General features: G+C 36.8%; 1 pseudogene across 1 annotated transcript; it reads left to right on the top strand.

The window, feature by feature from the left end:
* The first annotated feature begins 6,657 nt into the window (after window positions 1-6,657).
* On the top strand, window positions 6,658-7,640 carry LOC104991170 (annotated as a pseudogene). The gene has a single exon (XR_825577.1). The product of XR_825577.1 is annotated as an ADP-ribosylation factor 4 pseudogene (transcript).
* Window positions 7,641-10,875: the final 3,235 nt, after the last annotated feature.

Genomic DNA, 10,875 nt, shown 5'->3' with positions numbered 1-10,875 from the left:
ATATTATAGTTGTAACACACATTAAAAGCCCTATCAGACAATGCTGTAATTTTTGCATATGATAGCTATACTTATTTGAAAATAATGTGTAAAAGGAGAAAAACAGTCTACTTACCCAGATATTTACCATTTCTGTTGTTCTTCCTTTATTTGCAGCATTACATTTTACTCCTTGGATAATTCCTGGGTTGGAAAGATCCCCTGGAGGAGGAAATGTCAATCCATTTAGGTATTCTTGTCTGGAAAATTCCATGGACAGAGGAGCTTGGAGGGCTATAGTCCACGAGGTCACAAAGAATTGGACACACCCGAGTGTGTGTGTGTGTGTATTATATATATATATATATATATGTAATCTTTGGGTTTTGATAGCTTGATTATGACGTGTCTGGGGTTTTTTTTTTTTTCAGTTTATCCTGTGATGGGTCTCAGAACTTCTCAAATCTGTATATTTATGTCTTCACTAAATTTAAGTGTTCACCTATTATTTCATATATTTTGTGTATGTGTGTGTGTGTGTGTGTGTAGCACCAATCTATTTTTTTCTCTCTCCTGGGACTTTAATGACACAAAATTAGAACTTGGATATTGTCCTACAGGTGCCAGAGATTTTGTTCTTCAGCACCTCCAATCTTTTTTTGACTCTTTGTTCTTCAGACTGGATAATTTCCACATGTCTATTTTCAAGTTCACTGAATATTTCCTTTGTTATCATCATTGCCTTCTGCCACTGAGCCCATTGAGGAATTTTTTTTTTTAATTTCTGATATTTCATTTTTCAGTTTTTAAATTTCTATTTGATTCACTTTTATAGTTTCTCTACTCAAAACTTCTACTTCTAAAATACATTTCTAGAGTGTTCACCTTTATCTTAGGGACATATTTATAATAACTGCTTTACTATCTTTGATAATTCAAATATCTAGACCATCTTGGGGTCTGCATTTGTTGTCTCTTCCTAGGAAAAAGTGATCCAAGTTTTCTTTTTTCCTGTTTTTTTTTTTTTAATTAATTTTGAGATGTATCCTGGACATTTTGAATATTATATTGCAAGATTCTAGATCTTGTTAAAATCCTCTGGAGATACCCACTTTTGTCTTTTGTTTTGTTTTTATAGTGAATAAACCCAGTTAGGTTTAGACCACACATTCTGTCTCTCCTTCTGTGGATGGCAAGTCTCACGTACGGTCAATTTTCAAAGCCCTTACTGTGCTGTTTAGTCTGCTTCATGCACATACCTCATAGGAGTTAGTCTAGAATAATGGATACTGGTTATTATTGTAGTTTCATTCTCAAAGCTATGGTTCTTTGTGTCTGTTCTTGCATTTCAGCTCATGACTAAGGACTTGGGTCAGTTCATACACAAAATTACAGGATCTCTTTCTCCAGATCTCTTCTCCCTAAAATTTCCCCTATCTGCTCTGTCCTTTATGGTTCCTCTTTCTAGTTTTTAGACTGGAAAGCCAGGGTTCCTTTCAAGTTGTGTAGCACATGCTACTGAGATGGCCATCTGGATGAAGTAGCAAGAGAATAGAAAGAAAGAAAAATAACAGTGATTCCCTTGAACTCTTTGACCCACTGAGGCCCTTTTATTTATTCTTCTTATGTCAAAGACATAAGCTTTCTTTATGGGCTTTAGGTGCCCACAATGCCACTGTCATGGTAAATTACTTAAAATATAGTAGATTAACACAATAAACCTTTTGTATCTAACATTCTCTGTGGCTCAGGATTCCAGGTGTTACTGGGTTATCTGGCTCAAAGTGTCTAGCAAACCTGCAGCCATGATGTTGCCCAGGGCTACAGTCATCCTAGGGCTTGACAGTGGGAGGATCTGCTTCCAAGTTCACTCACATGACTGTTGATAGGCTTCAGAAGTCCTACTCTGAAGCTCACTACCCGGCTGTTGACAGACGGCAGGCCCCTGTTGGCTGTTGGCCAGAGACATCAGTTCTTTGCCCTGTGGGCCTCTCCATCAAGCATCATTAGTTACGACATCGCAACTGGCTTTCCTCAGAGCGGGAAAGGGAGAGAATGAGCAAAATGGAAAACAGGGTCTTTGTGACTTAATCTTGAAAGTGACATCCCAACACTTTAGCCATATTTTATTGTTGGAAGTGAATCATTAAGAACAACCCCACATTCAAGGGGAAAGAATTACAAAGACCCAAAATGAATATCAAGAGGTAGGGATCATTAGGGTTCGTTTCAATGGTTGTCTACCACACTTTGTTAAATCAAATGCCTGATGTGCATGATTTTTTAAATCAAAGTGTAATTGACTTGCACTGTTAGTTTCAGGTATGTAGCACGATGACTCTATTTTTATAGACTACACTCCATGTCAAGCCATTATAAAATATTGGCTGTATTCCCATGTGTACATTATACCCTTGTAACTTATTTATTTTATATTTATTTGTCTATATCTCTTAATCCCCGTCATATATCTTGGTTCTCCTACATCCCTCTCCCCTCTAGTTTGCTTTCTGTATCTGTGTCTGTTTCTGTTTTGTTCTATTTTTTGTTTTACTTTTTTGATTCTACATATAAATGAAAATATACAGTATTTGTCTTTTTCTGTCTAGTTACTTCACTAAGCACTTATTTCACTCACCCTCCAGGTCCATCCATGCTGTTGCAAATGGCAGAATTTCTTTCCTTTGTATAGTTGAGTAGTATTCCATTATATGTCTGTGTATATTGAATATGCTATGCTATGCTATGCTAAGTCACTTCAGTCGTGTCCGACCCTGTGTGACCCCATAGACAGCAGCCCACCAGGCTCCCCCATCCCTGGGATTCTCCAGGCAAGAACACTGGAGTGGGTTGCCATGTCCTTCTCCAATACATGAAAGTGAAAAGTGAAAGTGAAGTCGCTCAGTCGTGTCCAACTCTCAGCAACCCCATGGACTGCAGCCTACCAGGCTCCTCCATCCATGGGATTTTCCAGGCAAGAGTACTGGAGTGGGTTGCCATTGCCTTCTCCGATATTGAATATATATTACATCTTTTTTACCTATTCAGCTGTTGATAGATACTTAGGTTGCTTCTACATCTTATCTATTATAATGTTGCTATGAACGTTGGGGTGCGTATATCTTTCTGTATTAGTGTTTTCATTTTCTTCATTTACCTACATGTGGGATTTCTGAGTCATATGGTAGTTTTGTTTTTAACATTTTGAGGAACCTCCATACTGTTTTCCATAGTGGCTGTGCCAATTTATATTTCTACCAACAGTGTATGAGGGTTCTCTTTTCTTCTGCATCCTTACCACCACTTGTTATGTCTGGTCTTTTTGATAATAATCATTCTGACAGGTATGCGGTGATAGCTCATTGCTGTTTTGATTTGTTTCCCTGATGATTAGTGATGTTGAGCATCTTTTAGTATACCTATTGACCATCTGTATATTTTTGGGAAAATGCCTCTTCAGCTTTTCTGCCCATTTTTTAATTGGGATGATAGTTTTTTTGATATGGAGTTGTATGAGTTCTTTATATATAATTTGGATATTGACCCCTTATCATTTGCAAATATCTTCTCTTATTCAGTAGGTTGCCTTTTTGTTTTGTTGATGGTTTCCTTCACTGTGCAAAACTTTTTAATTTTGCTTATGTCCCATTTGCTTATTTTTATCTTCTCTAAGGAGACAGATCCTAAAATATGTTTCTAAGACCTGCATTACTGACTGTACTACCTATGTTTTCTACTAGGAGTATTACGGCTTTGAGTCTGGAGATACAGTCTTAAAAACCATTCAAACTAACATAATTTTAAGAATATATATCTTTAGGCCTTTCCCACATAACACAGAAAAACATAAAGTGCCGTCACATATTTTGTTTTCTTTCTTTCCTGACAAACATAGATTCCATCTGGGTTCAATAGAAATTAAGGATGCTGAAAAATGCAAGACAGACCTAGAAAGAGCTGAGGATATGGAAAATAAATCTGGGTATGTGGTTCATCATTTGAATGCTAGAATGGTTTTCTAGTCTGAATGTTGTTAGGCAAATTAAGCATAAGAAACATCTGGCTGGAGGAAAACAATGCAAGAATTAACAGGATAAACAGAAATTAGCGGAGTATATTGCTTCATTTTAAACTGTACATGTTTGCAAACATTGTAAGTCTGAGATCAAATCACATTCCATAAGGGATAAATTGTGCTACTGCAAACTGGTTCTTTATCAAGTAGTGAAATAAGAGAGAAGTTCCTATTTTTTAGACTTTACATTAGCTTAAGACCCACTGAATGTATTAAAGCTCTTTGAAGAATTAGAATTCTCAAGTATGAGGCTGCCAATTGAAAGAGCAGGTGGGAGATTCCTAAAAGTTATAGATTTGCTTCTAATATTGAGTGACAATATATTTTTCAAAGAGGTCCATAATATTTTCCTTCCACATGATTTTCTGCCATGTGGTCTTGCTACTCTCCTATGATGAGTTAGAGTCTGTCTTCCCACCCCCTTAAAATATAATGAATAAAAGAGTAGTTGATAGCTACTGCTCTAAGATAAACATTATTACATATTTGTATGTTTACTTTTGTCATGTTTTTCTATGTGCATATTTTTTTAAAAATTCACATAACAGGGTTTTCAGCCTCCCCAGCCCAATTTAACAGGATGTATTGAGTATTTTTATAACATTAAATTTTTTGAAAATATAAGCATAATATTTAGATTTCCCTTTTATGTATTTAATATGCTGTAACCATTCTATTATTATATGTTAGGATTATTTCCAATATCCCCAACATTTTACTTTTATAATTAGTACTGTAAATTCCAGCCCTGTACATAAATATGTGTGCTCATTTCTGATTATCTCCTTAGGAAGGAATCCTAGGTAAAGGATATTTGATCACTGTGCTGTGCTAAGTCGCTTCTGTTGTGTCTGACTCTTTGCAACCCCATGGGTGATAGCCTGCCAGGCTCCTCTGTCCATGGAATTCTCTAGGCAAGAATACTGGAGTGGGTTGCCATTTCCTTCTGCAGGGGATCTTCCCAACCCAGGGATCGAACTCACCTCTCTCAAGTCTCCTGCACTGGCAGGCAGGTTCTTTACCACCAGAGCCACCTCGGAAGCCCTGTATGATCATTATTATACCTTAGAAAAATCATATTATTGAATCAGACTGCAAAGGGCTAACCATGTAGAAGAGCTCCACTTTTACCAAACTTTAGGAATGGCAAATACATTCCATCTAGAGTTAATAGTGGTGACCTGGTACTCCTTGATGGGAAGGACTGCAAGACCACATCTGGATCCAGCAGCAAAGAATGCTAAAATAAATAAGTGGTGTTTAACCTCAGTGAGGGAAGGAAGAATGGAAGCACATGTGCTTTGTGTCTGCCAACCCAGCCTTGGCCAGTTCCAAGGTTCAATATATATTCATCAATTTTTGCCAACATGAAATGCAAAAAAAAAGTTTGTTTTTGCTATAATGCATATTTCCATAATTATAAATGTGGTTCCATAGCTTTTCATATGACTGGTGTCCATCTGCATTTATTCTTCTCAGAATTTCTTTTTCATTACCCTTTGTCTATATTCTCAATTGCCTTGCTAATGTAGACTTACAAGAATGCATTATATATAAGGACGATAAGATATTTTTTATGCCATTTTCCAATTTGTCATTGTCCTTTTAAATTGTTTATGATATTTTATGATGATAAAAGTGTTAATGGCTATGTGGTCAAATAAGAGTTCTTTTTGTGATTTCTTCCTTTGTTTACATGCTTGAAACCTTTTACATGCTACAATCTTAGAAATGTTCATTTATATCTTCTGGTTTCTTTATGATTTAATTCATACTTGTCTCTTTAATGCATCAGATGCACGGGGCTTCCCTGATAGCTCAGTTGGTAAAGAATCTGCCTGCAATGCCGGAGACCTGGGCTCCATTCCTGGGTCAGGAAGAGCCACTGGAGAAGGGATAGGCTACCCACTCCAGTATTCTTGGGCTTCCCTTGTGGCCTAACTGGTAAAGAATATGCCTGCAATGTGTTAGACCTGGGTTCGATCCCTGGCTTGGAAAGATCCCCTGGAGAAGGGAAAGGCTACCCACTCCAGTATTCTGTCCTGGAGAATTCCATGGACTATATAGTCATGGGGTCGCAAAAAGTCAGACACAACTGAGTGACTTTCACTCACTCATTCAATGCATCAGAATTCTAATCTCCTCCTCCAAAGGCATTTCAAAGAGAAACAGACTAAAAAAGGAGATTAAAAAGGCTGAGTAAGGAAATAGCAAGCAAACTAAAAACAGTGATGCTGATCATGTTGATGATAATAATTATAGTGAAGCTAAGGCATCATCCAGACACAGTGAAATTCAAGGTAAATGTATATATTCAGTGAATAGAGGATGATTTTATGTTGTTGAAGTTGTAGTTAGCTTGTTTATGAGAAGATATTTATTCACAGTGAATACAACTTTTAAAATATTTATGGGTAAAATTTAATATATCACGAAAATACAAAGCAAACCCTGAAAATATTTAAAAAGTTGTCAAAAGTGACTGTACCAGATTTTAACATACTTTCAGTCTTAAACAGATGGACTAGATTAAAGTGAATGGGGATATGGAGTGTTTGAATAATGTGTACAATAACATTGATTTAAAAGACAGAATAGAAGATTTAACGCCGGAGCCGGAGCTGCCCCGCCAGTCGTGGAGCAGGTCCTCATCCCGCTGTCCGGGAGCTTTTTCGGACAGGCCGGCTAGCGAACCCTCCTCGCAGCCGTCTTTCTTCCTCAGCAGCTCTTTCCTCGCTGAGTTTTCTGGGAGCGTAAAAGGAGAAGGCCCGGGGACGCCCCAAACCCCTTTTGCTCCTGCCCATTGCAAGTGCCACTACCGCCATGGGCCTCACCATCTCCTCCCTCTTCTCCTGCCTCCTCGGCAAGAAGCAGATGCGCATTTTGATGGTTGGATTGGACGCTGCTGGCAAGACGACCATTCTGTATAAACTGAAGTTAGGGGAGATAGTCACCACCATTCCTACCATTGGTTTTAATGTGGAAACAGTAGAATATAAGAACATTTGTTTCACAGTATGGGATGTTGGTGGTCAAGATAAAATTAGGCCTCTCTGGAGGCATTACTTTCAAAATACCCAGGGTCTTATTTTTGTGGTAGATAGCAATGATCGTGAAAGAATTCAGGAAGGAGCAGAAGAGCTGCAGAAAATGCTTCAGGAAGATGATTTGCGAGATGCAGTGTTGCTGCTTTTTGCAAACAAACAGGACTTGCCGAATGCTATGGCCATTAGTGAAATGACAGATAAATTAGGTCTTCAGTCCCTTCATAACAGAACATGGTGTGTTCAAGCCACTTGTGCTACACAAGGAACCGGTCTGTATGAGGGACTTGACTGGCTGTCAAATGAGCTTTCAAAACGTTAAATGAAGCTGGATATCTAACCAAGGACATGTTTGATAGAATTGGTCTAGGCTTGTTACAACAAAATTAGTTTGCATCTTGGTTATTAAACAGTATCTGGGACTGGTTTGGGCAGAATATTACTGCGTTTAAACTTATTTTGTTGCCAATTATTGTTTACCAAGTGTAATGTTGCCGTTTAGCAATATGCTTGGTTTTAAAGAGATTCTCCTTAACTTGGGGGAAAAAAAAGTGTCCTCTTTTAATTTTACTTCCCTTAAGCCTAAATGCCTGGACTTAGCTAATGTGACACCTTTTAAATAAATCCATTTTGAATGTTTTTTTTTTTTTTGAGCCCACAGGAATAATGTTTTAAAGTTACCCCTTGCTACTTTAATGATACCTTTATCATTCCTGGGACAGTCTGCTGATTTAAAAAAATGTAGCATTCCATTTGTATTTATTTTCCCCCCTTGCCAAAAAGATTTTTTAATACTGCTTGTACCAGCCAGGGAAATGCTCCGAAACACTATTCAGATCTTGCACTGAGGAACTTCTATTTTTACCCCCATTGTTATTGACTCCTGGCTTCCATCAGCCAAGCTTACCTTGGTGTGGTTTGGATTTGATAATTAATTCTGTGCTAGATAAAAAGAGTGCATATGGAGATGATTTTTAATCCTCAGCAGATTGTCTTCCTTTATATTGTATCTTTTTTATGTTGCATGTTGCTTTTGGTATCAGCCTGACTCTTTGCCCAGTATATGATAGTTCTGCTGATGTTTTATTGTTTATTGGTGAGCATATCTTCATTAAGAGTTTTTGGAAAACTCATCAAACTCAATGAATAAGTTTTCTTCATAACCCATTTGGAATTATTCCTAATAAAATGATAAAAACATTAAAAAAAAGAATAATTTATATCTTACAACCAAAACTGCTTATCTTTTTTTTCAAAATCTAATGGTATGTTTTACTGTTTGTCATATATTAGGTCACAAGAAATTTTAATAAGAACAAGAATGTACAGTTCTGTTTTCTGACCCCGATGAAGTAAACTGAAAATTAATTTTAAAATAGTTTAACAAAATACACAAACAAATACTCAGAGTTAAAATAATAGCATGAAAAGAAAAGAAATTTCCCACTTAATAATTTCTGAACCAAAGAGGAAATAAAAATCTAATTATATGTTGCATAGAAAACAGTGGGACTTCCCTGGTGGCTCAGATGGTAAAGAATCTGTCTGCAATGCAGGAGACCTGGGTTTGATCCCTGAATTGGGAAGATCCCCTGGAGAAGGTCATGACAACCCACTCCAGTATTCTTGCCTGGAGAATCTCATGGACAGAGGAGCCCAGTGGGCTACAGTCCAAAAGGTCACAAAGAGTTGGATACAACTGAATGACTAAGCCCATACACACACACAGAAAACAACAATGACACCTCACATGAAGTTTAGCTGAAGTTACACTCAGTAGGAATGTTATCTTTAAGAGCTCTATTTAAAAGATAATAAGTGATAATGATAAAGGACTCAAGGAACTATAAAATATTATTCAGGATAAAAGCATAAATTAATGTATCAGAAAACAAGGAGTCCAAGCACTGGGTCCCTAAAAAGCACCAAAAAATAGATAAAATGTTTATGAAAATAAAGTAAAATGACCAATGTATAACATTGGAAAGAAGCTAAATAATACCATTTATATGGAGGAGAATATAATAGTTGAAAACGTATGCTATTTAAAAATTTTAGTTAATAATTTTTAAATCTACATTTAAATTAAGGACAATTTCCTAACTTAGAGTGTAAATTACTAAGACTTTCTTAAGAAGAGTGCAAGTTTAAATGAACAGATAACCTTGGGAAGAGTAGTAAAAGAAAATAAAATTGTTATTTAACTGTAAAGTGAACAGCTGAGCATGTACACCCACAATGATACCAGTTCTAAGTAGTAAGATGGTGTAAGTATATCCCACCCTATCTAATGACAACTGTAACATCTGGAGGGTGCATGTAACCACTACTTGAGGACCCAGAAAAGTTAATAAAGTAGATGACTTGGGGGAGAAGACCAGAATATAAAATACCACTGAATCAGCAATGAGTTTACCATTTTCCCCCCTCTGAAATCCCTTGCGGCTCAGTGCTATAGTCTGAAGCCACAAGTAGGCATGGGCGCACAAGAGAGAGATTCACAAGAGGCTTTCAAGTTCAGGCGTAGCGTGGAAAAGCACGTGTGCGTGTGTTTCCTCACCCTGTTTGTGCATTTCCCAAACCTCAGGCAAGATATAAAGAAGAATCAAGTGAAAATTGTAGAACTGAAAAATATAATAACTAAAATTTAAAGTTTACTGAATGGGCTCAATAATGGACTCAACAGAAAAAGAGGAGTACTATCAATCGAGAATCATGTGAATAATATATATGTACCCAAGCAAATAGGTACATGTATGCACACACATGCACATACCAAGTGATGAATGGGATGCTGAGCCATTAGAATGCATACATTTCTATTGTGCGTGAGCAATGCTACATTCAGCACCCTGAAAAATATTGTGGCTCTTTGTTATAGCACTGAACATACTTTACTATATGACCTAGTAACCCTACCTCTGGGTATTTATCCTAAGTCAATAAAAATGTAAGTTCACACAAAAACCTGTACACAACCTTAGATGAATTTCAAAGTTATTTTGCTGAATGAAAAGAAACTAATCTCAGAAAATTGCATACTATATGAATCCATTTATATGATTCTGCTGAATGAAAAGAAACTAATCTCAGAAAATTGCATACTATGTGAATCCATTTATATGATTCTTGAAACCGTAATGGAGAGCAGATCAGTTGGGTTGCCAGGCATTAGGGGTCAGGAGACAGTGTAACTACAAAAGTGAGCTTTTTCAAGTGATGGAACTATCCTGTATCCTGATTGTGGGTGTGGTTACATGAATCTGTGTATGTGTTTGAATTCATGGAACTGTACACCCACTAAAAGTCCATTTTACTGCATGATAATTTAAAACTAAATTTTATGAAGTAACTATAATTATGGCTGCCTCCGCATGGGAGTGGTGGTGTCATAGTTTGTCAATAGGAAATTAATGATCTTTTCTGATCTTTCTGTATTCCGCATGCTGGTGGGAGGGAAAAAAAAAAGAGATAAAGATAAAAAGAATGTGCCTTTTAAAAACTTTTATCATTATTACTGTTTGTTTTTAGCAGAGCAACCTCAAGAATTATGGTGAAGATCACAAACTGAGTTTGGTTCGAGCCTTGACCTTGGATGTAATATCTATAAATATAAATGATACTGTTCTATTTTTTACAGGTTGAAAATGATGAAAGATGAACACATTAAGCTCTTACTTCTAAGTGGGCATGAGGGCTGGTCCTGTCAGTGAATCTAGAGTCCTTCAGTGCATGTCCTTCTGGAAGAGAGTACCTTTGGAAAGTTGGTTTGTGAAT

Source organism: Bison bison, unplaced genomic scaffold (genome assembly GCF_000754665.1).
Source record: "Bison bison bison isolate TAMUID 2011002044 unplaced genomic scaffold, Bison_UMD1.0 scf7180017864183, whole genome shotgun sequence".
NCBI classification, from domain to species: domain Eukaryota; kingdom Metazoa; phylum Chordata; class Mammalia; order Artiodactyla; family Bovidae; genus Bison; species Bison bison.
This window is presented reverse-complemented; position numbering and strand designations above follow the sequence as displayed.